Source organism: Natator depressus, chromosome 5 (assembly GCF_965152275.1).
Source record: "Natator depressus isolate rNatDep1 chromosome 5, rNatDep2.hap1, whole genome shotgun sequence".
NCBI classification, from domain to species: Eukaryota; Metazoa; Chordata; order Testudines; family Cheloniidae; genus Natator; species Natator depressus.
Genome location: NC_134238.1, coordinates 3,016,110 through 3,043,061, shown reverse-complemented (window position 1 = coordinate 3,043,061; position 26,952 = coordinate 3,016,110). Strand labels below are relative to the sequence as shown.

General features: G+C 59.7%; 1 protein-coding gene across 5 annotated transcripts in view; it reads left to right on the top strand.

Annotated features, from left to right (window-relative positions):
* IL11RA (interleukin 11 receptor subunit alpha) overlaps positions 1-26,952 on the top strand; it is a 66,293-nt gene that overhangs the window by 11,878 nt on the left and 27,463 nt on the right. The window contains exon 1 of one of the 5 annotated variants that reach the window (XM_074952243.1): positions 19,837-19,991. The exons of the other annotated variants lie outside the window; for them this stretch is intronic. The gene's annotated coding sequence lies outside the window, so the exon portion shown is untranslated. Of the gene's footprint in view, positions 1-19,836; positions 19,992-26,952 lie in introns of those variants that run through there. 5 annotated transcript variants of the gene reach the window in all.

Genomic DNA, 26,952 nt, shown 5'->3' with positions numbered 1-26,952 from the left:
AACCCTCAGGGTGGAGACGTGGAGGCCGCGGTGCAGCCTCCCTGGTCCAAACAGCTGGGAGGCCCCCCCCGAAGAGCTGATGAGAAAATCCATGGTCGCCCCTGTGACGTTCTTGACTTGAACTGGGACCATATAGAACATTGTTGCAACCAAGGTCCTGTAGTGGCACCAAATCTTGTATAAAGGGGGTCAAATGAGGTATGTAAGGCACGGTTATGGTTTGCTGGTTATGATTATGCTGTCTGTTTGCATGTATCATTTTTGTATTTAAAGATACAAGTATTGGTTCTAGACTGTCTGTATTTCAAGCTTATGCTGTGCTTCTGGGTGACACCCTAGACAAGTTAACCAATTCTAGCTCTCATCTCTATCTTTTTCCTTTTATGAATAAACCTTTAGATTTTAGATTCTAAAGGGTGGGCAACAGTGTGATTTGTGGGTAAGATCTGATTTGTATATTGACCTGGGTCTGGGGCTTGGTCCTTTGGGATCGAGGGAACCTTTGTTCTTTTACTGGGGTATTGGTTTTCATAACCATTTGTCCCCATAACGAGTGGCGCTGGTGGGGACACTGGGAAACTGGGGTGTCTAAGGGAATTGCTTGTGTGACTTGTGGTTAGCCAGTGGGGTGAGACCAAAGTCCTCTCTGTCTGGCTGGTTGGGTTTGCCTTGGGGTGCACAGAAACCCCAGCCTGGGGCTGTAACTGCCCGGCTTGAAGCAATTGGTCCTGAATTGGCACTCTCCGTTGGGTCCCGCCAGAGCCAGCCTCGTTACCATGGCATAGTCGGCAGGATCCACAGAACCAGGTCAATTAAACTTCGGGTCAGAACCCCACGCCATCCAAATCATAATTTTGGTATTGAGAGTTTGGTTGGTTAAAAAGCCGTTGCAATGGGTGAGCAAAAAGCCTATGAGGGCCTTTACAAAAAAGCCCTGAAAGGTTTGTGGTCAGAAAAGGGGATAAGCTTCAGAAAGAAAGCTACAAATCAAGAACTGAGAGATCTGTTAATGGCCAGCACAGCCCTTACTTGATACTGCAGAAACAAAGAAACTGCAAGCCCTGAGAGTCGGTCTGCAGTTGGAACATGAACAAAAACTGGCAGAAATTCGAATGAGAGAGAAGCAAGCCTTGGCCCAGCTGGAAAAGGAGGCTGAGGAAAGGAAGGAAAGGGCTCGTAAGGGGCGGCTGGCTGCTTAGGAGGGGGTTCGCCAGATGCAACGAGAAACTGCCAGACTTTAGCTCCAAGTCAAAAAAGCAATGGAAGAACAGCTGAAATTGTATCCTCTTGAAAGTCCAGTTTATAACAATGTTGGCATGTTGTCTGGGTGTAACCAAATGTACCCCAACACTGCCACCTTTTATGTAAATGCTGTTTCTGTAAGTTCAGTGGAAGGTGACTCCATAAATTGTGCCAATGCTCTGTATGGGACTGGTAATGAAAAATTCAGAGAGTGTAAAAGTCAATGGTAAAAGGTGTTGAGGGCAAATTATGGCTTCTAACATCACTCTTGTTAAAGCAGATCTGGTCAAAGAGGAAGATTACTTACTAAATCAGAGTGTGAACATTGTAGTCCTCTATGAGTTTACTGTAAGTGTGCCTTTAGCCAGAATCCACCTTGAATGGGCTGGTACTAAGCATGAAGTTATAGCTGGTGTAAGGAGGTTATTGCCTAAGGATCTTTAGATTGGGGGAAATGTCAAAGCTTTATTCAGTCCAGGCAGCCAGTCACAGGAAATAAATGATCTTAAACCTGTGTCTATTATGGGCAGTGATTTGCCTGGGGAGGGTTTCTCCAAGTGTTTGTCTGAGCAAAAAAGAAGTTTGTCTGTGAATGAAGTTTCTGACTGTCTGTCTAATGTCTCAAAAGTGAAGCTGGAATTAGATCAAGCACAGAAAGAACTCATTGGTCAGGACAAAGTTTCTCAGGAGCAGATTAAAGTGGATGGTCAGGTGGAAGCCCTAACTGAGAAAGGAAAGGGTAGATTTTTGATGGGTGATGGATTGTTGGCTAGTACAGCTTGTAAAAGTGAACCTGGAAAAGGGTAACAGTGATTTGTTGGAAGTAACTCAGTGTAGTGAAAAGAACAGCAGTTTATCTGTGGGGAGTGGCAATGTGCCTGGGAAGGAGATTTTGGATGAGCCTAGGCAGCCTTGTGAGCTGTGGCTTTGTCTAGTCAGCAGTGTGGGAAGGCGAGGAGAGTGGAAGATGAGTGTCCCTGGACCTTACCTATTACCTGTGTGGAGAAGTGTGACAGTGAAGGGAATGTGCCTGTGTCTGTCAGGGGTATTGACTTGCCTATGGAGGGAGCTACCCCGGTCTCCAAGCAGTTGTCTGTGAACAGCCCTGTGTGCTGGGACCAGGGGAACGAGATCCCAAGCTGTGTGTCTGGGAAAGGAGAAAGTGTGTCCGGCTCTTCTTTGTCTGTGGAGCAGACAGAAGGGGCCTTTCAGCCTGTGATGGTTGAGGGGAGTGCAGTTGTCTCAGAGTTTGTTCTGGATTCAGCTAAAGCCCAGGAAGGGAATGGTCCTAAGTTTGCAAAAAGAAAAGGAGTACTTGTGGCACCTTAGAGACTAACCAATTTATTTGAGCATGAGCTTTCGTGAGCTACAGCTCACTTCATTGGATGCATACTGATGAATATGCATCCGATGAAGTGAGCTGTAGCTCACGAAAGCTCATGCTTAAATAAATTGGTTAGTCTCTAAGGTGCCACAAGTACTCCTTTTCTTTTTGCAAATACAGACTAACACGGCTGTTACTCTGAAACCGGTCCTAAGTTTGTGTCTGCTCGGGAGAATGGCCCTGTAACTAGGTCGCATCCAGTTAGTGTCCTAGCAAAATCTCAGAGCCCAGACAATTCTGATGCTTGTATTTTGCCTGTTGCTAGTGTGTGGCTGGGAAGGGGTGTAGCAACTCTGTCTGATCAGGGTGATACCCTAGCCAGGGCACAAGGAGAGTAGAAAGGTGATTTCCACTGAGGGTGTGGAAACCTGTAGCAAGAAGGAAAAGATTCCTGAGCTTGTGTGTGGCAAAGGGAAGAAGAATGCTTCTAATCTTTTATCTAGGAAGTCTAGAAGTTTACCTGAAGGGGGATTGTGTAGGAATCCACCTGATGGGCCAGAGGTGACTCTGGATGTAAGTGAGACCCAGAAAGAGTCTGTTGTTGCTCAGGAAAGTGTTTCTCTAGAGCAAGCCCTAGGTGAAGAGGGTAAGGGCAGAATTTCTGTGAAGGGTGAATTGTTGCATAGAAAAGCCCCTAAGGAAAGGAATCCTCATGGAGTCTGTGCAAGCAGTTTGCAACTGAAGGGTGTGAAGGTGATTTAATCAAGAAAGGTTTCACAATATGCTATGCATCCGATGAAGTGAGCTGTAGCTCACGAAAGCTCATGCTCAAATAAACTGGTTAGTCTCTAAGGTGCCACAAGTACTCCTTTTCTTTTTTCTTTTTAATCAAGAAAGTTTCAGTTCCTAACAGCCAGAAATTTTCTGTTGTGAATGGATCCACTGACTTTCCTGTTGAAAGATCCAGTGTGGAAAGCTTTGAGAAGGTCTCAGATGGAGTGACAGCTGGTAAGAAAGTTGAACAGTCCTATAACCAAGTGGCTGGGTTTGGCCAGCTTGTTGGGGAGACAAGGTTGTTGAGAGAGGGAATGTCTCCATGCTGATTCTTTTTTCAGAGTAGTGAACCGTCTGTGTCTCAGGTTCCGAGGGAAGACTGGGGAGCTGAGTCTGCAGAGCAGAACATCTGTGTAGTTAGTCTCTGGAGAATGCAGGGGGTGGCAGGTAAACTCTCATCTCTAGACACTTTGGATATGACTTGTAGTCTCTCAGTGAACTTAATATCTGATTCCATGTGGAAGCAGAGGTTGGTAAGGGAAGGACAACAGAACTTGGAGTCTAGCTTGTTAGTGAAAATGAACGGTTTCTCTTTAAGACAGAGTCCAGCCTTGGGATTGGTAGCAGTGAAGGATCTGAACACTGGTGAACTGGCTCCTGTCTGTCTGAATGCAAATTACTTGGCTGGCAGGAAGAAGAAGGACTTGCTAATAGCTGTTAGCACAGAGAGCACACCCAATCAGCCAGTGAATTCTGTTAAGCAAGAGAAATCAGGGTTTGATCTTTCAGGACAAGGAGGAAAATGAAACCTTAATTTTGCAAAGGGAAGCCACAGGCTGACCCTAAAAGGCCCAAACCCCAATGGTATTGAGCCAAAGCTGTGGCATGACAGAAATGATTGTAAATGGACACTTCCAATGAATTTGTTGTTGTTGCTCATGGTAATTTTTGTGACTAATATGTTGCTATTACCAAAAACTGTAAAAATGTACAATGTGCCTAATCTTTTGGAAAATCCCTTGAATATGTTAAAAGTGATACATAAGATCACCCTTTATGTTAAAAGGCCTTGTTATGCTGATGTTGCACAGTTAATGCCTGTAAACAGTCTTGGAACTTTTCACGGGGGAAAAGACATTCCAGACCTGATGTGCTGTATGAAAGGGGAAACTGAGGCACACTACCGTATTGCTTTCATGGCTAAATGTCACGATTCCTGTACTATGAAGAACATTAATATTTACATTGACTTGATGTTAATTGGGTTTCAAACATTTGCCAGAGCTTGTATGGATAAGGTAGCTATGTTCTTTAGCTCTTGGCAAGATCACATGAGACATACCGGAACCATGCTGCAAGAGCAGATCCAATCCACTCTTGTTCTAATCCAGTTTTGCCTTGAGTTTGTAAAGAGATTCAATCAGGTTATTGAACATGACTTTGATGAACCGTTTCTGTTCTACACTGGTACGGCCTCTAACCCAGTACTAGCTCTAGTAAGGCAGAACCCAGGATGGGGAGCTCTTGGGATGCAGCCGGTGATGTTTGGGTCATCCCTTCCTGCCTCAGTTTTGTGTTGAGGGTGTGACGTTATTGACATGAACTGGGACCGTATAGAACATTATTGCAACCAAGGTCCTGTAGTGGCACCAAATCTTGTATAAAGGGGGTCAAATCATAGAATATCAGGGTTGGAAGGGGCCTCAGGAGGTCATCTAGTCCAACCCCCTGCTCAAAGCAGGACCAATCCCCAATTTTTGCCCCAGATCCCTAAATGGCCTCCTCGACAATTGAACTCACAACCCTGGGTTTAGCAGGCCAGTGCTTAAGCCACTGAGCTATCCCTCCCTTAGTGTCTAAGACGAGGTTATGGTTTGCTGGTTATGATTTTGCTATCTGTTTGCATGTACCATTTTTGTATTTAAAGATATAAGTATTGGCTCTAGACTGTCTGTATTTCAAACTTGTGCTGTGCTTCTGGGGGACACCCCAGACAAGTTGGTGTCAGCTCTGCCCAGCCTGCTGGATGGCCCATTAAGGACCATCAGCTACACAACTGACCCATTGAGAGAAGGCAGACACGCCTTGCGACTCAGCAAGGTGTGCAGGGACCTGCCTATGGACCCAACTCTGAGGTTTTTCCAGGCCATGGGATGGGCAGCTTGTCTTTGGGACAAAGAAAGCAGAGACCACGTGGCAAGAGACTGTAAAAGCTGCTGCAGCTCCTCCATCTTGTCTTCAGTCCTGCTTCTTACCTCTGGAGGGACTTTGCTACCCTGAAGCTTTGAACCAAGGACTGAAAGACCCATCCCAGCTGGGGATGTTCTCCAGAGACTGAATTTGAACCCGCCATTTATTCCATCACTGCTGCAAGCCTGAACCAAGAACTTTGCCATTACTGTATGTAATTCAGCTCTCCTCTCTATCTTTTCCTTTTATGAATAAACCTTTAGATTTTAGATTCTAAAGGATCGGCAACAGTGTGATTTGTGGGTAAGATCTGATTTGTATATTGACCTGGGTCTGGGGCTTGGGCCTTTGGGATCGAGGTAACCTTTGTTCTTTTACTAGGATATTGGTTTTCATAACCATTTGTCCCCATAACGAGTGGCACTGGTGGGGATACTGGGAAACTGGGGTGTTTGAGGGAATTGCTTGTGTGACTTGTGGTTAGCCAGTGGGGTAAAACCGAAGTCCTCTCTGTCTGGCTGGTTGGGTTTGCCTTGGGGTGCACAGAAACCCCAGCCTGGGGGTGTAACTGCCCTGCTTGAAGCAATTTGTCCTGAATTGGCACTCTCGGCTGGGTCCTGCCAGAACCATCATCGTTAAACCCCACCTCCCTTTGCTGCGTTTCCAAGGCTCATTTCGGAGGCTGCACAGAGGGCAGAGGGAGCCATTACCGTCTCAGCCGTGGTTATGATACTTTACCATCTCGCCAGCCCTAGGTCGCAAAGTGCTTCGCCGAGCGGGTTATGTACCCATTTCACACAGGGGAAACTGAGGCACCGATCTGACGGGGGGGCAGGGGGGCAGTGACTGCTCAGGGTGATGCAGTGAGTTGCTGGCAGACCCAAGAATAGAGCCCAGGCATCCGGACTTCCCATCAGTTGTCTCACCCCTTAGCCTGCGCTGCTGAGCCCGAGTTGCTCCCCCTTGCAGGGAATGGTGGAGCAGGGCATTAGCAGCGCCCCACGGTCCCCTGGGGCTGCGCTGCTCCAGAGAGGTCACCAGGCGGCCAGAGGTCTCCGCTCCCTGGCGCAGAGCAGTTTACGAGCGTGCGCTGGGGTGCGGCCTCCCTGTCAGTTTCCGCTCCCACAGGAACCCTCTATCAGCCCTGCACAGTTCCCATCAGGCCAGGAAGCCCCCCCTCGTCTGCCCTTCGAGTGCTCCCTGCCTCGCACCCTGCACGGCCCTGGGAAGCGAGGCCCTCTGGGGGGGCCCCTCACAGCGTCCCCAGCGGCTGGGTGGCAAGCGCGGGCTTGGCAGGCTCCAGGGAGCGAGCAGAGCGGGGGTGCATGGGGGATACGGAGAAAGGCAGGGCAGAGGGGGAGAGAGGATGAGAGGGAGAAAGGGGGAGAGTTTGGGGGACCCCCAGCTGCAGCCTGCGAGATTCCCCTGCAGCCCCCAGCTCTGCTAGGGAAGCTGGCAGGGGGTGCTCCTGAGAGCCCAGCACGTGGGCACAAAGCACCCTCCCCCCTTGGCTTGTGAGCTGAGGACTCCCCCGTGCCAGCATGGCCCAGGGCTCGGAGGGAGTCAGGCTACCGCACCCCCTTGGGTGAAGGTGTTGGGTGGTGCTCATGCAGCAGCTGGCTGGCCTCCTGCTGACCACCACCCAGCCTGGGCCCTGGCACCCTCCCCTCAGGAGCCGGGCGGGCAGGGAGGGAGTCTCCGTGCTAGGAGCAGGGGGGCTCAGAGCCTTCCCCAGACGTGACTTTGCCCACCCAGGGAGTGCAGCCAGTGGCAGGACCCCGCTCGCCCCAGGGGCCACCTGCTCGCTGGCAGAGAGTTAATCCTCCTGCCTAAGCTCCTAACGCGGACACCGTCTGGGCCAGCGGGCGGTCACGGTGCAGAGGGGAGCAGGGTCCCGGGACTGAGCTGGGGGCCCCCAGTCCGTGGCATCCTTGACCCGGGGTGGGGAGAGAGGGCCTGGCCACCCTGCCACCCCAGCCAGTGCTAGAGTGCGTGGGCAAGGAGCCCCCCTCTGAAGCAGTCACCAGAGCCAGCCTAAGAGCGGAGGGGGAGGTGCCCACCTGTGTGTGTGGTGGGGGTAACCGAGCCTCTGGAATGGGTGTGAGGGGGACGCCCCGGGCACCAGAGAGCCAAGGGGGAATGGAGGGGGGCAGCACCGTGCCACGGGCGCTGTCCCAGTTCCGCAGGCTCGGGGCTCCGTTCTCCCACCCGGGACCCACTGGCTCCCATCCAGCCATGTCCTCCCCCCAGCTCCATCCCAGGCCTAGCTAGGGGCCAGCAGCCCAGGCTCCCCCATTCGGATGGGAAGGGGACGTGCCAGCCTGGGGGGGCTCCGGGGTCCGGAGCCCGGGGCCCCTGGATCCGGAGCCCGGGGCCCCTGCCTTGTGCCTCAAGCACCGCTTGCCAAGCAGGAAAGGGCAAGGACCGTGCTGAGAGGCCGGCAGCTGCTGCCAGCTGGACTCCTCGCTGAGCAGTGGGGGCCAGGCAGGGGGCACCTTGCCAGAGCTCCCTGCCCCCCCCCCCCCCCCCCCCGCCTGGCTTTCCAAGGCCGGTTGCGTGCGACACTCCTGGCTGCAGGGTGGTGGGGGGGCGGCTGGCTGCAGAAAAGTGAGGCCTGGGGGAAGTTCAGGGCTCCGAGGGAGGGAGGGGTGCTGGCCGGTCCGGAACAAAATCAGGGAAGTGCCAGCCAGGCCACAGCTCCACGCTGTTGGTGCCCATTTTGCTCAGCCCCACGGGACGGACGTGCTGCCCTGGGCAGTCGCCTGCAGAGGCCCAGTGCTGGGGTCTGGCCAGCAGCCGGCCCCCCGTGCTAGCAAGAGGCTAAAAATCCAGGGCCCCTCGTATGGGGCCAACTTGATAATATTTCAAAACCGGACAATCCAGCAGGAGTGCAGGGACCTCCCCTGCCCTGTCCCTACCCCCCTCCCCCCCCCCCGCCCCGAGGCTCTGCCTCATCCAGTCCCGTGTCCCTGCCCCCCCCTCCCCCCGTCGCTCACTGCTTCCCCCCCTTGGGTCAGGAGGGACTCCCCTGTGGAGCCGGGGCTGGGAGTGGCAGCCACCCAATACAGGTCGGAGGCAGCCCTGGCTACGTAGGGGCTGGTGCAGGTGGTGACCCGACGCCTCCCCGCCCGAAGCAAGCAGACATTGGGTGTCCAGTCAGTAGATCTGACTGGACACGGCCGGCTCCCCTTTTCAACTGGACTTTCCTAGTCCCTTGTCCCCCCGGCTAGCTCGTGCTCCACGGCTCCTGGCCGCCCTCTGCTAGCTCTCTGGACCCCACGGGCAGGGACGCCCCATGAACCCATCCCCAGGAGGCTGGACCCTCTCCCAGAATCAGGCCCTGTCTACCTGAGGCAAACTGGGAGATTTGGGGCGCTAACCGTCTGGCATCGCAGCAGGACTAGGGCGGCTGCCTGCCTGCCCTGGCCCTGGGCCGCTCCCATAAGCGGCCGGCACCATCCCTGTGGGCAGAGGGTCTCCATGTGCTGTCCCTGCCCTGAGCACCGGCTCTGCAGCTCCCATTGGCCAGGAACTGCGGCCAATGGGAGCTGCGGGGGTGGTTCCTGTGGGAACGGGAGTGCGCAGAGACGCCCTGGTGCGCTCCCCCCCCCCCCCCAAGGGTGTGCCAGTTGCTTTTGGGAGCCGCTGGAGGTAAGCACCGCTCCTCTCACCCCCTCCCGCACCACAACCCCCTGCCCCAGCCCAGAGCCCGCACCCCCCACCCAAACTCTCTCCCGGAGCCCAACCCCTCACCCCATTGTGCACCCCAAACTCCCTCCCAGAGCCTGCACCCCCTCTGGCACCCCAGCCCCCTGCCTCAGGCTCAGCCCAGAGCCACTTCCTACACTCCGAACCCCTCGGCCCCAGGCTAGAACTCGCACCCCCTCCCGCACCCCATCCCCCTGCCCCAGCCCGGTGAAAGTGAGTGAGGTGGGGGGGAGCGAACGATGGAGGGAGGGGGGCTGGAGTGAGCGGGGGTGGGGCCAGGATGTTTTGGGGTTGTACCCTTAGACAGCTGGCGCCACCCAGTGCAGGTCTCCTGGAGCCCAGCCCTCTGCTCTAAGCACTTCCCCGGCTCCCCTGACCCCCGCTACGCTGCACTTCCTCCTTGAGAACGGGACGGGTCAGCCCCCATCTCTGGCCTCACCCCTCCGCCTGGGGGGCAGGACCCCTTTACACCACAGGAGGGAAACTGAGTGACCTTAAAGCCCAACCCCCTCTGCCTGCTACCGTGCTAACTTCTCCCTCTCTGATCCCTGTGCCCCCAGCCCAGCCATAGCCCCCCGAGCCCCACAGCAGCCCTGCGCCTCTTGGTGCACCAGCTTCCGGCGACAGCCCCGTGCGGGACCGCAGTGCCCGGTACTGGGCCGTAGCAGCCCCTGGCCTCCAGGAGGTGCTGCGGAGAGGGGCAGGCTGGTGGCGGCAGGCCCAGAGGGGCTGAGACAGCAGCTGCCAGGGGGTCAGGATGGGGGCAGAGCCGTGGGGCCAGCCCCTCGGGTCGGCCCTCTGGTGTCAGGTTCCCAGCACTAATTTTAAGCGCCCGTTGAACACTGGCAGGCTTGTTCTGCCTGGCGCTGAGGCTGCAAGCGTGGAAGAAATAGCCATGGTGCAAATCCCAGCTGTGTCCAAACACCTGGGCTGGAGGGGGTGGGCAGAGCCAGAGCCGTTAACATGCTTACTGCGGGGGAATGGGGGGGGGCGGACAGGAGGGGGAGCGGAGAGGGGAGAGGGAAAAGAGGACACACCGGTGCGGGGGGGGTGGGTGGGTGATGGGAACTGGCTTTACTTAAGACGAGACTTCAAAGTGATGAAGTTCAACTCTTACAGATGCCCTGGTGGATGCTATGAATCCAGTTGAACCCGGGCTAGGGGCAGGGTTCGGCCGTCGTGTCACGGGTCCCTCATCCCAAAACCTGAGCGGCCCCAGGAGTCTGCCCTGGACTCCCTACGCTGGTCGGTGTTTGCCTGGAGCCCAGGCCCCCCGCCCCTTCTCTGTGCCCCCTGGGCCTGCGTGGGGCCTCCCTGCCCGTGGGGTCCCGAGAGCAAGAGCAAACACAAGGGAGCACGTGTGGAACTCCTCGCTGGCTGTTTGCAGAGCACACAGAAAGTCCATTGCACAGAGAGCCCCTGTCGGCCCGGGGCCGGGGCGGGGGGTCCCGACTGAAGGGGGGAGTGTGGCTCCCCTGCCCCTTAGCCCAACGTGCCCCTCCTCAGCATCGGGCAACGGTAGGGCAGGGAGGGGCTCACCGGAGTTTTCCTTAAAACATTGCAGCTGAGAGCCCAGGCCAGCCCTGGGTAAGGGCATTGGCAGCCAGGGACCTGCGCCGGGGGCTCCAGCTACAGGGTGGGTCCTGGGTCCATTGGGTCCCCGGGGGCTCAGAGTAACCTCCCCTCCCTGCCTGCAGGCTAGCTCTGCCATCACATGGACCCTGGCCCATAGCCCCCAGCCCCAACCGCCATGCCCCACGGCCTAGCTGGCGCTGAGCTGAGCAGAGCGACACCCACCGCCCCAGCCCTATCTTCCAACCGCTCTGCCTTAAAAATGCCCCTCTCCTCTGGGAAAGCCACGGGACTTTGTGCCAACTGCAGAGCGAAGGCAGGTCCGGGGTGCAGCCTCTCTCTGGTCACTGCCACGGCCCGGCAAGCAGGGGGAACGCTGAACCCCCTTACTGGGGGCCACACGCAAATGTTGTGTTGTGTTTCTCAGCTTGGCCGGTTAGATTTGGAAAGAGTAACGCCCCCGCCTGGCTCCGACAGGCTTCTGGGTCAGCTCTGAGCCCCCTGGCACGCTGGGCTGGGTCAGCTCTGAGCCCCCTGGCACGCCGGGCTGGGTCAGCTCTGAGCGGGGCCAGATGTTCGAGCCGGGGCCCCTGGCTCGTCAGGCCGGGACTGCGACGTGTCTGGCCTGCGTCTAGCAACGCTCCCGTGCTCAGAACAATGACTTTTCCTTAACGCTCCTTACTGCAGACGTACCCAGCCGGGCATCCCGCCACGGGGCCTTGCAGCCGGCAGCTAGAGCTCCCGGGGGCCGCAGCCGGAGAAACGGACCTGCCAAGGCCACCGAGCTTCAAAGAGAACCCAGGGGTCCTGGCTCCATCAGGGCTCTTGGAGGGTGACGGTGCCAGCACGGGCTGGTCTGAGCTCCTGTCCTGTGGCAGTCTCTTAGGTTTCAAACGCCACCAGTGAAGGGCCCCTGCCCCCTGAATCCTCCCTCCCGGCCTGGTTTAAAGGGACAGGGCACTGTGGGGCAAACGCAGCCCTGGTGTAATGTCATGGACAGCCCTGGAGTTACACCCGTCTGTGTCTCACTGTTTTGCATTACCGCCCGTGCTGGCTGTCATTGGGGTCCACGCGCCTCCCCCCAGACCCCTGCACTTGGCCTCCTGGCTGGCAGCGCCCAGCTGGCAGGCTGTGTTGCTCCCTGAGAGACCCGAACGCGGGCGAGACCTGAACCCGGGGCCAAGCACAACACAGAGTTGGCAAAGGGGGTGCTGAAAGCGGCTCCCTTTCCATCCTCCGCCTTTGTCAGCGGGACACTGAGCTGGGGAAGCTGGGTTCTGGCCACCACCAGCACCCTGCTCCACCCCCGCCACGTCCCGGGCACGGCCGCTGCCACGGCAGGGATCGGCGGGGCTGGGGGAAGGAGAGAGCCACTTACTTTGTGTCTGGGCCTAGAGGTCAGAGCAGAGGGACTGGGAGCCAGGACTCCTGGGTTCTGTTTGTACCTGTGCCACTGACTCTCTCTATGACTTTGGGCAAGTCATCTCCGTTCTCTCTGCTGTCAGAGGGGGGAGATGTCGCCCGACTCCCCGGGGGCTGGGTGGGTTATCTGCTCTCTGTACGGCGCCCTGAGAGCCTGGGCTGTTCTGCACCGGTGGATATTAGTGCCTGAGCTGGATGCCCAGATCACGCTGCCAGCAGTACCCCCCCTTCTCTTCAGGTGTCCCTGGGGTGAGGAGGTTTTATGAGCCCCGCCAGCAGGAGTGTGGGGGGGGAATGCAAGCCCCCCCCCCCCCCCCCGGCATGCAAGCAGGGCGGGGGCACACGGGCAGCCTCGGGCATAAGGCCCATCTCTGCTTGGAGAGCCCTGCTCTGGGCAGGCGCCTTGGGGGAATGCTGCTGGCCCGGGGAGAGGGGAGAATGCATTGCTGCCCTGCCCTGTGGGGCAGCGAGATTGCCCTCTGGTGGCTGGGCTCAGGGACAAGACACGGCACCTGCTCCTCCTACCCCCTCGAGGGGATCCCCCTGGGCTCAGCTGGCCGCAGTCCCAGCTGGACGGCTTTACTAGCCATGGTGTGTTGCCTGCAGCCCTGGGGCTTGTTACTCCTGCGCGTCAGCCCGGGGCAGCCTGTGGACCCCCAGCTTTCGGAGGGGGCCTAGAGATCCCGCTCCGGCTGGCCACACTGGTCGCCCCTGAGCAGGGGCTATTCTGGCTGCCTCTCCTGGTGACCCGGCCTGCACCACCGCAGCTGGGCCTGGACCCATCTGGCTCTGGCTAAGCCCCGTCCCCCGGGAGGTGGGAGGCTGTTTTACTTTCTGCTCTTGGCCAGGGCCGGGTGTGGAGGGGGCAGTTCAGCCTGTGCCCAGCCAGTGAGACTCCCCTGCCGCCGTCTCCTCCCGCGTGCGGCGCGAGGGAGAGCGTCTGTCTGTGCCCGCGCCAGGCTCCTGCAGTCGTCGAGTCCACGGCCAGAAGGGACCAGTGTGTCCATCGAGTCCCAACGCGGGCCAGAGGCCTGCCCCCAGGACTCCCCAGAGCAGATCTCAGCAAAACAGCCACTGTTGAATTAGCAGTGGTCAGGGATGGAGAATCCCTCCCTACCCTCCTTGTTCCAATGGTTAATGACCCCAATGGTTAATGACCCTCATTAACAATGTAGGCCTTATCTCCAGCCCGGGTTTGTCTCGCTTCCACTTCCGGCCATTGGATCCTGTCAGACCTTCCTCTGCTGGATGGAAGAGCCCTTTGTTGTTCCCCTTGTAGGGTCTTATCGATCGTCACCCCTTAGCCTTCTCTCTGTTCAGCTAAAGAGACTGAGCCCCTGGAGTCTCTCACTCTAAGGCGGCTTTTCGAATCCTTTCCTCATTCTCGCGGCTCCTCCCTGAACCCGCTACAATGAACTGTGGGCCCCAAAACTGGACACAGGAATCCAGCCGCAGTCGCACCAGTACTAAACACAGGGAAACAACCTCCTTGCTCCTACTGGAGAGTCCTCGGAGGATGCATCCCAGGATCGCACGCGCCCTTTGGGCCACTGGGAGCTCCTGTTCTGCTGATTCCCCATCCTGCCCCCCAGATCTTTATCCTGCTTCCCAGGAGAGGGCCCCCAGACTGTAAGTCTGGCCTGCAGTCTTGGTTCCCGGGTGTATATACGTTTACATTTAGCCGTATTAAAATGCGTATTATGTTGCTTACCAAGTGACCAGATCGCTCGGTATCAGTGACCTGCCCTCTTCCGTATTCACCCCTCCCCTAACCTGCGTGGCATCTGTAAACTTTGTCAGTGAGGATCTGATGTTGTCTGCCGGGTCGCTGATATGAATAGCGCAGGGCCGAGAACCGGCCCCAGCGGGCCCCCATTGGAAACAGACCCACTGGATGAGGTTTCCCCCTTTACAGCTACATTTGGGGAAGGAGCCGTTAACCGGCTTTTAATCCATTTCCTGCGTGCCATGGTTGTGTTCTAGTTTTTAACCTGCCCAAGGAGTGCCGGAGGGTGGGACGGGAGCAATCCCCCTTCGGCAGGGGCGAGCTCACTCTTTCTGTCCTGTTTGCAGGTATGAACTGGATCGCCTTCCTTCCCCGCCCCTGCTCCCATATCCCCTCCCCAGCAGCATGCCCTTGGGGCCAGTTTTCCCCCAGAGCCGAGTGCCTTTGGCTCCCAGCGGTTTCGGGGGAGTGGGGGAGTTGGGGGACAGGGAGGGGGTCTCCATTGTTCTCAAGAGGAGCTGCTGAAAATGTCGGGGCCCAGCCCATCCTCCCAGCCCGTGCCCCCCTAGCCCAGGTGCTGGGCATGCTGGGAGATGGAAGTGCCGCAGAGACTCACTCCGAAACAAGGCTGCCCTTTTACGGACCCCTCCCGCCCCGCTGCCAGCTGGGCCTGATAGCGCCAGGGCTCAGCCTGACAAGGAACCTCGGCCCAGCCCCGGGGCCCAGCGGGGGAGAACGTTATTTTTCTCCTTGATTTTTAATAGCTGTTTTCTGTAGCCCTAATTGGCTTGGCTTGAGCCGGAGCCAAGGCAAATGCACCTGAGGGAGGCTTGCTTTACAATCTCCATCCGCAGGCTCCCGCTCCCCTCCCAAACACCAGCTCAGCATCTGGCCTCTTCTCGAGGGGCCGGGGCCGGGGGCCGGCCGTGCCGATCGGGGGGGTGCTCCCAGCGCCACAGCAGCTGTGCGCGTCCCATGAAGGGCCGTCTGTGTGAGGGAGGCGAGAGGCGGGGGCAGATGGGCATGGCTGGGCTGCGTCTGGGCACATGCCAGGAGGGTGCAGAGCCACCGCCAATGGGCGAGTGTGGCTTGTTCTGGAGACGGGACAGAGCTGAGAACAGAGCCACGGCCTGGCTCTGGTTTTCACATCGGCCTGATCCGTCCCCCCAGGCTGTCGCAGGGCTCGGTGCGAGAGCGGCTGGAATGTCCGTGGGCTCACCTGCTCTCACCCGGGTGCAAGGGGCAATTCTTCTGCTGTCTGCACACAGGTGCTAGGTACCTCCGTGCTGGGCAGCGTCGGCTCCTGCTATCTGGGGTTTTATAGGCTCGCCCAGCTGGGCGCACATATAGGGTGGGGAACTGCTATTGAAAACGTGGCCCCTTGCAGCCCAGACAGGAATCTGGGCCCCGCAAACCCTCCACCCCACCTAGGCAGGAAAGGGGGCTGTGTAATGAGCCAGGGGCCTGGGAGCCAGAGGTCTGGTTTCCATCACCAAATGCTCACTTAGGCTGAGCTTGCTGGGGCAGGGTCCCTGCCTAATCTCCTGCCATGTCTGTTACGGCGCAGAGCACATTTGGGGCTTAGCGAGTCATTTCTTCTTATTGTTATTAATGAGTAATTGGCAGCTCTGTCTGTGGCTCACTGTGGGCAAGTCACTTAGTTGCCCTGTGCCTCCGTTTCCCCACCTGTGCCTTGAGCATAGTTCCCCTGACCCTGCTTGCAGAGTGACTGGCTGACTAGATGCATTCAGGTTTGTGAACCCCTTGGAGGCCCGAGGAAGGGGGAGGCATCTCTCCTAGCACCATGCAAGCTGCGGCAGCCTCTGGGGGAGTGGCCACATCTCAGCTCCTCGCGGACAGCTGTGCACGGTCTGTGGCAATGAGGGAGCATTGTCTGCTGCTGGATACTCTCCCCACACGTTGGGGACGGAAGGTAGTGCTGAGTGAACCTGCAGAGAGCGTAGCGTGGCCTGGCCTGGCTTGACTCAGCCTCCGAGGTGTTGGCTGCTGATCAGGACGCTCTGCAGATCAACTCCCTGACCCCCCTGGGTGTGTGGGATTTGGCAGGAACCCCGGGGAACACTGCCTGCCAAGCAGCACATCCTGCCCCTGCCGGGAGCGAGGAGACGTGTGCACAGGGAACCTAGCCCAGGGGTAACCGAGCAGCTCTGCTCACGCAGGTCTGATTACAGGATTGGGGCCATAGTTTGCCCATGCAGCGCTGCCCCCTACTGGGCGCGAGTGTCTCCTGCCCCATCATATGCATGTCCGCTCCTGCGCTGGCTGTGTGCCCGCTGTGGAAAGTGGCGCATGCCCCCTCCCATGGGGCCAGGTTCACTCTTCTAGCTGGCCGAATGTTAACTCGGTACAACTTTCAAAACAGAAAGTCGTTCACCTCTGTCCTGCTCTTGCTCAGCCTGTCTGACGGCCTGGGGACATTCTCGGACTGGAGCCTGCAGCTCCCACGGGGAAGCCAGAGACGCTTGGGGTCAAGGGGGGGCTGGAGCTACAAAATGCCTGCGTCCTTCCTGCAGCGTTTGTGCCGTTACACAACACTACAGTCGGCTGCAGTTGATGGGGCCAGAGTGTGTGTGAAAGACACGAGTGGAAGATAAAGGAGCTACTACTGCTGCTAGCTATAGGTATGCTCCCTTAGCTCAAGTGCTAGAGGCCTTTGTTTCCGGCAACGCTGAGAGCAGGTTTCCGCCCCACCGCCCTCGTGTGCGAGGAGGTTTCTGTAGCCCTCGTGGCCGTTGTTCACAGCATCCGGGCCCGGATTTTTGATGTCCAAAGCTAGAGCGGGGCAGAGACCAGAAATTCCGTCTCATGGAGGATTTGGAGATTTTGAAACTTTGGCTTCATTTTGAATTGGAGCAAAACAAAGGGAAATTTAAAAAAAAAAAAAAAAAGTTTTGGTCGATTGAAATGTTTCCTTTTTGTGGCTCCGCTCCGTGTTCTGAGACGCGCCGTCGTGTAAAATCAGCCATTTCAGAATGAGCAGTGGGAATGTTTCATTCTGCAAAGGTGGAAACGGGACGGTAGAGACAAGGTGGGGGAGGGAAAACCTTTTGATTGGACCAACCTGTGTTCGGGAGAGAGCCAAGCTTTCCGGCCTACGCAGAGCTCGTCCTCGGGGCTGGGCATTGAGCTGTTCGCTGGCCACTGCACCTGGAGTGTCTCTTGCGATCGGGGTTAGCTAGGTGCGCTGAGCAGTCCGGTCCCCCTTGCACTGAGCGGCAATGCAAGGCGCTGCCCCCTTGCATTGAGCGGCCATTCCGCGGGTCCCAGGGCCGAAGAAGAGCTCTGTGGAGTGCGACAGCTTGTCTGGCGGTAAAAGATCTCACCTCAGCCCCCTTGTCTCTCCGATATCCTGGGGCCACTCACCCTGCAGACAGAAATGGGACACCGGCCTTCTTTTCTGTTTTGCGGAACCGTTTAGGTTTGGACGCGGCTGCGTTGGCGACAGGAAGGGGACCCGTCGGAGCTTTTCTGACCAAGAGGCCCCCAGGCGCAGGGTGATTCTTGAGCCCCAGGGCCGGGGCACCTGCTTCCCGTCACACTGTCCTGTGCCTCTCTCCGTGACTGCCGGCTTGGGCAGGGACTCTGCTGAGCGGGAGGTGTCCTATGAGGAAGTGGTGCGGGTGGATTAGCTCCGGCAGCAATTGCCCCCCTTCTTTGTCATGCCAGTAAAGTCACCCAGGATAAATGAAGTCGAGGGACCCCTGAGGGGCTGCACAGTGCTGCCCGGCTGATGGAGACCGGGGCGGGGCAGGGCTGGAGGCAGAGCCTGCTGCTGTCCGTGCCCCTCCCACCTCTTCTTCCGGCTGACGTTGAGATCACGGCAGGCAGCCGTGGGCAGCATCTGCCCACTCTTGGCTCCTGGCGTGGGCACTGCCAGCTCAGCAAGGCGGCTGCTGGGCGACGTGGAGGGCGAGAGCTGAGTGGCTGGGGCAGCTGCGGTTCTCTGGGACCAGGCCAGTGCTGAAGGCCATGGAGGAGACAGTGTCTCGGGTGCGTGGTCTCAGCAGTGCAGACCTGTTCCCGCCCCACCCTGCCCTGGGGGGGGGTGTCGCTTCCAAGAGGGCACTGGCTCTGCATCCCAGGTGGGGGTGGGCTGAGCAACAAGGACCCCTTTGTCTCCCGCCCCTACAGCCTGGGGAGCCCTGGCTGAGCCCGGGCAGCCCTGAGCCCGTGGACTTTAGCAGGCGACAAGGGTGCTCGGCACCTGTCTACCCACTGCGCTGGGTCCGTCCCCAGGAGGGGTTTGGGGACGGGGATGCAGCAGCCCTGTGTCGTTCCATCTGTGCTGTGAGCGGCTGCGGCCTGACGCCCGGCCCAGGTTGCTGCAGGTGCCAAGGAGCTAATGGGTCCTGGCTGGCAGGGTTGGTCCCCAGGAGCCCCCAGTGACCCTGTGTGCATGTGGGGGAGGGCGTGTATTTCACCTGGCACCGCTGGGTGCCCAAAGGGGCTTTGTTTTGAAAGGGAGGGACAGCACATGGCCAGCTGCAGGCTCCCCTGTGCCCCAGCGCCGGAGGCCAGCAGGAACGGTGGCTGTTTGGGTTGGAGCTGCCGAGCTCCAGTGTTTGGCTGACCCGGGAGCCTTCGTGCTTGGAAGGGAGCGGAGGCCAGAAAGCTTCCCAGCCCGGAGCACAGCTCCCTCTCCCCTGCCCACTGGTGGGGGAAGTGCCGTGGGGCTGGCCGGGGACAAGGCGAGGGACAGAGGGCATTCCCCAGCAACTGGGTCCCGGGCGTGCCACCGGGGCAAAGTGGAAGGTAGTTTTGTAGTGGGATTCATTTAGAGCTCATTGCGCCTAAGGAGGCAGCTCAGTGAGGGCCAAGGAATTGGCACTGGTGTGAACCAGTGGCTGGCACACGCTGGGCACAGGGACATGCTGCGGTTTGGGATTCCTCCTGCCCGGGCACCCTGCTCGGGCTGCGAACGTGGCCTGGCTGGGTCGTGAGCCCCGTCACAGCCTCAGGGCTGCTCCGGGCACTCACCAGCCTTCTGGCGACTGAGCTGGTGCTGCCCCCGTTTGTCGTGAGACGGGCCAGTTTGCCATGCCCGGGCAGCGCCCGCTCTCAGCCTCCAGGAGCGCCGGAACCCTCCTCCCCAGGCCCGTCTGCACCCGGGCTGGCAAACTCTTCATGTACTGAGGGCTGACAATGGCCAGGCCGGGTACTGACACCCCCTCCTGGCAGGGTTTGGGGCCTGGTTCAGATCCATTTTGGAACCGTCTCTTGTTGGGGTTCCCAGGCCTGCATCTCTCCCTTCCCCTGTTGGTGGGACAGTCCCCTCCCCCTCCCAGGAGGTGGGCTGGAGGAGCATCTGTCCCGGGGTCCCAGAGGTTAGTGAGGGGAGAGGCCCAGAGGGACCCGACCCACCCCCAGAGTCCCGGCAGGCTATACCACACTTGTTTAACCTGCGGGGAGCAAGAGGGGGCTCACTGCTGGACCAGCGCCTTGCCCTGCTCTTTGCAGCTCTGGGCCCCCCGTCTGGCTGCAGAGCCCCCCCGGCCTGAACCCGGCCTGCCCCATCCGCCTGGCGACCTGCGGCTGCCTGGGGGCTGAAATCGCCCCGCTCCCCCAGCTGCTGAGCTGTTACTTTGCTGGGAGGTTATTTTTAGGAATTTCTGGAGCGTGCGGTCGGCATGGCTGGGGGCCGAGGGGCGGCCCAGGCGGGGGCGGGGGCGGGGGCGGGAAGAAGGTTTTTTTGTTTTTTTTTGCAATAAAAACTATTCCCAGCTGGCAGCGACTCCGGGCTTGGCTGCCGGCTGCTCTCAGTGCCCTGGTTTTCGGCTCTGCCAGCGCCTCGGGTTACCGCTGGGAAGCGAGAGGCTCTGGTTCCCTGCAGTGGGGCCGGGGGGGGGCGCGCCGCAGGGGGCGGGCCAGCGCGAGTGGGTTTTCTGGTGTGCGCTGTCGAGCCTCCCGCTGCAGGCCGGGGGGGGAGAATCCCCCCTTTTCTCTGCAGCCGAGCGCGGGTCGGGGCAGCCGGGCCAGCATGGGGACCTGCGGCCGTGGCAGCCGGCTCTGAAGGTAGGATGGAGGGATGGGGAGCCGCCCCAGCACACGGGTTCGGGGCCGGGCTGGTTTGTGCTGGGCCAGGGGCGCCCTTCCCGGAGGAGGCTGCTGGGAGGGGAGGGGGGAGAATAGTTGTGTATATAAGACAAAGCCCCTAATATCAGGATAGTCCGGATAGTATCGGGACATCAGGCCACTCGGCTGGTGCTTGTGGGCTGGGGCTGCCCAGATGGCGCTGCCCAGCCAGGCAGCCCGTGGGCGTGCTGGGTCTGATTGGACATGGGGGTAAAGCTGATTTATCCCAGGGTGACCGGAACCAGGCTTGGGGGGTTGCTCTGGGTTTGCCCCCGGGGTGACTGGAACAGGGTCGGGCTGGAGGGGTGTTTCAGGTTTGCCCCAGGGTGACCGGACAAGGGTTGGCTGGGGAGGGAGGGGGGTGCTCCAGGTTTGCCCTGGCTGAGTCCATGGCGTGACTCCGGCCGTCCCCTGATGAGTGTCACTGTCAGTGGCCTGCCCCAGTGAGAGGGATGGGGGTCTGTCTCTGCTGCTAAGGGTCACGCGCCGTCCCTGGCTGGCCGCCCCACGCTGTGTGAGGGGGGCAGGGCACCCCCAGGTGAGAAGCAGCCACTCTCTGCAGCTCAGTGTGATGGGGAAGGGGGCAGCAGGGGCCGGGCGGCTCCTGTGAGCGAATTGGGGGAGGGAAGCGGGACCCAGCAGCACAGTGTAAATGCCAGTCTGGCTGCGCACACGGCTTCGCTGTGGTCTTGCCCGCGCCAGCCTCCCGCCAGGCTCTCCTGCTCTGCCTTCCCTCAGAATCCACACCAGCGCCCTCTCCCGGTGCCACCGCAGCGCCCCCCACGGCGCTGCGCCTGCTCTACGCCAGCCGCGGGTCTGGCCAGCCTCGGGCTCATTCAGATTTCCCCAGCTGCCTTGGGAGCTCGTTAATCTGTCTGCGTTAACATTTGTTGGCTGCTTATGACTATTGTCTTCTATTTTTGTCTGTGCTCGGAGCTGGCCGGATGGAGGCCTTTACTAGTGTTCACAACAAACACAGCCCTTTCATCCCGTCCGAGGGAGTGTCACGCTTCTGGGGGAGCCCTGAGGCAGAGAGGGGATTGCCGAGGGACGTCCTGCTCGCGCCCGGTGCCAATCCGGAGTCACTCTGGTTTAGTGCCGGTGTACTTCAGCTGACTTCGGTGGAGTAGCTGAGATGGGAACCTGGCCCCCGGTCCTGTCCTGATGGTGACTGTATGAACCTTGTCCCCATCATGGGTTTTCCACTCGACCCAGTAATGTGTGGGGCCAGGTCCTTAGCTGGTGTGAATCGGCCCCGCTCCAGCAGGTCCAGTGGAGCTGGGCTGCTTGACGTGAGGTGAGGCTCCGGCCCTGTGCGATTGCTGCACGGGGGTAGTGGATGGCTTGAGGGAGCTTGGGGTGTGCTCTGCCGACCGTTTCAGACTGAGCTCTGCTGGATGCGCCTGGCTGGGGAGAGGAGGGACTGGCACCCCTCTGCCACCTCCCCGCTCTCTCCCTGGGGAGACCAGAACAGCTGGTGCAGTCACAGCGCTCTGCTGGTTCGTGTCACCAGGGCACCGCACCGGGAATGGCACAACCTGCCATCCCAGCGGCGTCCTTCTCCGGCCGGTTCCGCGCGCGGGCACACGCTGCGGGCAGCTGGGCGGCGCCACTCGGCAAGTCGGTTTACAATCAGCGTTACGCCCAAGCTGGTGTCGGAGCCAGGCACTCGGTCGCTGGATGTCACGATTTCAGGGGGATGGCTGCTGGCTCCTGCCTATAGGACAGGACATGCCCGCGCTGCCCAGCCTAGGTGCTCCGGAGTGGCAGCAAGAAAGCAAGTGTTGGGGGGTGCTCTCACGAGTGAGACACGAGTCCGTACGAAGGGTGGGGGCGCAGGTGAGATTTGCGGCTGTCTCTCGTTCTGGCAGTGTTGGTCTCCTCGCCGGCCGGGCCCAGCCCATTCAGGGCCCTACGGTTTGAGGGGAGCTGGGGCACCAGAGACGCTGTCTCCGTTTGATCCTAGTCAGAGGCAAGGCTGGGGGTGCAGCTCTGATCCCAAAAGCCAGGCAGGGGCGACTGTCCGCCTTGATTCCTCGTGTGCGCAGCAGGCCCTGCGCTTGTTGCAATGGAGGGGGATTGAATTTCTCGGTTGGTTCAGAACCGTCTCTGGGGACACAAACGAGTTCCTCAAACAAACGGAAGCCATTCTAGTGCTTTCCTGTCGTTCCGAACCCCCGCGGGCTCCCCGGTCCCTAGACACAGCCCACGGCTGGGTTTGCTCTGAGCATGGCTGCACGCATGCACGCATGGGTAATTCGGTGTCATTCCATGGACTTTAAATCAGTTCTCTGCTGATTTACACCAGCTCGGGATCAGGGTTTCTGCCCCCAGTGACTCCAGTGTAAACAGACCGAAGCCAGCAGCATTGCTCTGGGTTCGCGGCAGCAGGCTCCTGGCTGGGGCCAAGTCCACCTCTTGCACCCCAGCACTGCTGCGTCTGTTCTGAGCCTCTGTGTGCCGGGCCCACTGGGCCAGGAGGGTTCAGGAGCTGCATGGCTGGTGGGGGCTGCCCAAATGTCCCAGTCTGTGTTACATGGGTCAGCCCAGCGGTCGCCTTGGTCCCTTCTGGCCCCAGCACCCAGGAGAACCCCACTGCGGAAGCAGGCAAGGAAGGGGCTGTTCCTCGCCGTCCGATACCTTGGGGGGAGCCCCCCAGACAGAACGCTGGTGCAGGGCTGGCGGATCCGCATGGAGGCTAGCAGGGAGGGGCAGGGCGAGGGTGGGGATATTCCTGAGAGAAGCGCTAAGCTATGGTGGGAGAGGGACTGGGGCTAGGTCTGCAGTGGGCACGTGGGCACTGCTCTGTCAGCTCCAGCACATTCACACCCGCTGCAGAACTGGCCCTGGCTTAGCGGGCAGGTGCCAGGGACACGCTCAGTGCCAGGCTCCTCTGGGGTCACTTAGCTGCAGCCCATGTACCTGGGCTCCGAGCTCGCGTGGGGCTCCAGGGCTCTGCCGTGGCGCTCGGAGCAAGGGCAGCGTTTGCAGAGAGTTTTTCTTGGTTTAATTGGCATCTTCATGGGGGGAAACCTTTTCCCTTCTAGGGCCAGTAACTGGGAGAGCGTTAAAGACGGGCCATGCAAAGGGAGTGCCGAGGCGGGGAGGAGTCCGCCCCCCCCCCCCCCCGACGTTTGGGGTTGGTGTCCAGGGAGAAAGCAACAGGAGCGAGGTTTGCCGGGCCATAGGGGTATTGCTGGGGGGCTGACGGGCGCAGTCCGACACATGTTTCATCCTGGCCGTGACTGAGCCGGTGGAAGGAACGTCCCTCCTCTGGAGAGGCGTTAAGGCTCCCTGGGCCCTGCTGGGTCTGGGCGTGGGTCCTTCTCAGGAGCGCTGAGGAGAACGTGGGGTTTGGGGGGGATCAGGCTTAGCCCCAACCACCTGCCGCTGGAGCTCTGCAGCTGGGAGGGCGAATTGGAGTTGCCCCTTCAAAGTCCTGGGCCAGCCCCTCCCCTGGTGCAAGTCCTCGTGGCGTCAGGCCTGGTTCAGGCCCGACTGCAGCCCCAGGCTGGTGGACCCGCAGGCAGCGAGCCCTTTGGGAAGCTCAGTGGGGTGACGTGCGCTCACTGCCCCCACAAGCCCGGGCTCTGTGCACAGGCAGTCGGGGTTGTGTAGGTAGGACAGTGCGCGCCCCCTGCCGCAATGCGGGGCAAGGCGTCCCGCTGGCAGAAGGCGTGTTCGTATCCCCGCTCTCGGACAGGGCCGTTTCCAGGATTGTGTCCATGAGCCCCAGGGCCCGAGAGTCTCTTTAAAGGACACCCCGTGCCCAGCCCCTGCTTGGTTTGTCTTTGGGATCCACAGCCAGGGAAGTGCCTGGTCAGGCTGTTTGATTTGCACTGTTCACTTGCAGGGATGGCTCGTCCCTTAGGAGCCAGGGCTGGAGGGGCAGATCCCCGGCTCCGGTTTAGAGCCTGGGGGGAGTCACTGGAGGGGGCGGCCCCCCGGGTTGGGAAGCACTTTGCCGCTGTCGGGATAGGCAAGCCCAGAATATGGTTCTAGCTTATTCTCAAGGCGCTTTGGGGCTGTCTGACCTCCTTCGTCCCGGGCCAGGTGCCCTCTTCTCGCGGTGCTGGGGGGAGAGACGGAGGGGCCCTTGGGGCCAGGGCTCTTTCCCCAGACAGCTCAGAGACAGAAGCGGCTGTGCGAATGTTCCCGGCGTTGCCCAGACTGAGGCACAGTGTTGGATCAGTCTCCTGAGCAGCGAGTCGCTTGGGGCCTCGTGTCCTGGGCTGGCACAGAAGGGCTCTCACAAGCCGGTCGGGCTGGAGGCCCGTTGGTTTCTCGCCTGCAGCTGCAGCCACACGGTGCCCGGGTCCGTTTCACCAGGATGCCCCCCAGGGCTGGAGGCCCCATCCAGGCACGTTAGAGCGTGGGTTCTAGTCGCCCGGCACATGGCACCCAGCCCAGCCTGGATCCCTCTGCCATGGCGAGGGTGCCGTGGGCGAGATGTCGCCCAGCACCCAGGGTGGCTGACGCTGTTTGCAGGCGGGTGACCCTGGAGGCAGCAAGCTGGCACCAAGCATGCAGGGGGAGATGCTGCCAAGCCCACTTGGCTCCTTGTGCCACCACTTCACTGGGACTGCCCTAGACCACCCTCGGGGAGGATTGGCAGTGGGGAGCTTCAGAGGCCCCCATGGCGCCTCAGCCTGGTTGGCAGGGGCCTCTGTCCCCACCCCAGTCCCTGAGCGTCTCTTCCCCCCCCCCCCCACCCCCATCTCTGCCCGCGTCTCCCTTTCGCTTTGAAGAGTGACATCAAATGAAGCAAAAAAAACCCAAGCACAGAGCACTCAGTGCAGTGGAAAGTTGGCCCAACCCTGGTGCCTCCCCCAGGAATCCCGGCCATCTCCTTGCCAGGCCACTGCGGGACATGGCATAGAACGAGTGTGTGTATGTCTCTGTGCGCGCACGCGTGTGTCTCTGTGCGCGCACACGTGTGTGTTTCGTCGTCCTCAGCAGGAAACAAAACAAGCAGCAAACCCAGCAGAGATTTTTGTCAGTGGATGGGGGCAGAGCAGGACAGCGGGTGCTGACGGGCCATGCCAAGGGCCACATGCAGGGAGCAGGTCCTGCCCATAACTGCTGGGCGTTTTGGGGTGCTGGCTGGTTCAAGGCCCCTAGAGGCGCATGGGGATCAGGTCTGCATTTAGATAGGTCAACGGAGGCTGGGAAATCACAGGCGCGCCATCTGGAAGGGTTAATTTACAAACCGAGAGCTGCTGGGTTCCATTCCCTGGTTCTCGGGCTCGTTCAGCCAGCGGGAGCTTCCCGATGGGGTGACGCAGCTAACTTGTGTCCGAGTGCACGGCCATTCGATGGCCTGCAGGGGGTGCCGTCGGGAATAAGCTGGGACATTTGGGCTCACGTAGTTTGAAAGGGGATGGTTCTTGTGGAGGGCTGTGTTAGCAGGTCCCCTCCCGCCCCTCGGATCAGCTGGGATCAGCACTGTGTTTCCAGTGTCAAACCTTCCAAAATCATGAGTTGGCCCCCCACAGAAATCATGAGATTGGTTTGAAAGATCATGAGGTTTTTGGTTTTTTAAGTAACCCGCCTGGGGTCTGGTCAGTCATCCTCTGGGCTTCGAGGCTGTAGGGGTCACGTTTCCTAGCTTCTCCCTGCAGCCAGGAGGGCTGGAAACGTACTGCTTTGCTTAACGCCAGCCAAGATTCCCCTCGAATCCCAGGACTCCGGGAGGTGGGGCTGTACGAGAACCGCCCCACGCTACGAGGCTTGTGAGAAAACCGCGAGCGAGCCGCGCTGATCTGGACCGCGCTCAGCATCGGCCCGGCCCAGCTCTCGCTGAAGTGAGCAGTAAAACTCGGAGGAGCTTGGCCAACGCTGGGCGCTTTGGGCAACTCCCACCCCCCTTTTCTCCAGCAAGCCTGGGCTCTTCTGCCTTCTCCAGCTCCCTGCTGGCTGGCCTTTCGCACCGCATCTGCTGCCCAGCCGGCACCCGGCAGATGTCTGCACGCAGGAGTGTTCTCGCCACCAGCAGCGCAGATCCGAGCAGGCAGCCGGCGGCCAGGGCTGCTGCTTGCGTCTTGATCAGCCCAGATTTCGCCTGCATCATCCGGCAGGGCTAGAGGTAATGGCCACCCTGCTCACCAGAGCTCTGTGCTAACGCTGGGCTCTGCCAGGGCGGGCCCTCGCCAAGGGCCAGGCGGCCCTGTCTGCACCCAGTCCTTCCTTCAGAGTAAAGCAAGGGGCCGCGGAGCAGTGGGGGGCAGAAGGACCGGATAGGCTGGTGCCTCGAGGCTCGAGTCGCCCCTGGCCAGCAGCAGCCTGGCGGCTTGCCCCGGCTGGGGTCCCAAGGCCGCCCCTTGGCTGGCTGGATTGCGGGGGGAGGGGGGAGGAAGCTCCTTGGACGGGCGCCAGACTCCCGCTGCATGGAGCGTGTTGGGATGGGAGGGGCAGCTGGCTCAGGCCGCCACCCCGGCGCCGTGTGATGGAAGATGGGGACCCCCCTCCGCTGACCCTCCCAAGGCACCACGTTGATTCCGGGTGCGCAGCTGAGCTCGGCTTCCCACAGCCTGGGAGAGCTGGAAGCGGCTGCTGCATTTCAGCTCCGAGCCAGCCCCGCCTGCCGGGCTGGGCTGGGGTGAGGCCGGTCATGGCCTGGAGAGGTCCCCGGCTGCACCAGGCCGTGGGCAGCAGACACTCTTGCTCTGTAATTAGCAGCAGAGGAATCCACCGAGCGGAGGAAGAAAGTGTCCCATTGTTTCCCCTGCTGAGGCCTGGCTCTGCGGCTGCTGGGCTGGGGACTCCCTGTGCTGGGGCTTAGGTCATCGCTGGAGCAAATATAGAAGGGGGGCGTCTGTCTCCTGCCGGCTTCCTCTCTCCAGACCCCGCTCTGCTGCCCCAGCTCTGCTCTGTGGAGCTCTATCTGTCTATCTAGTCTGTT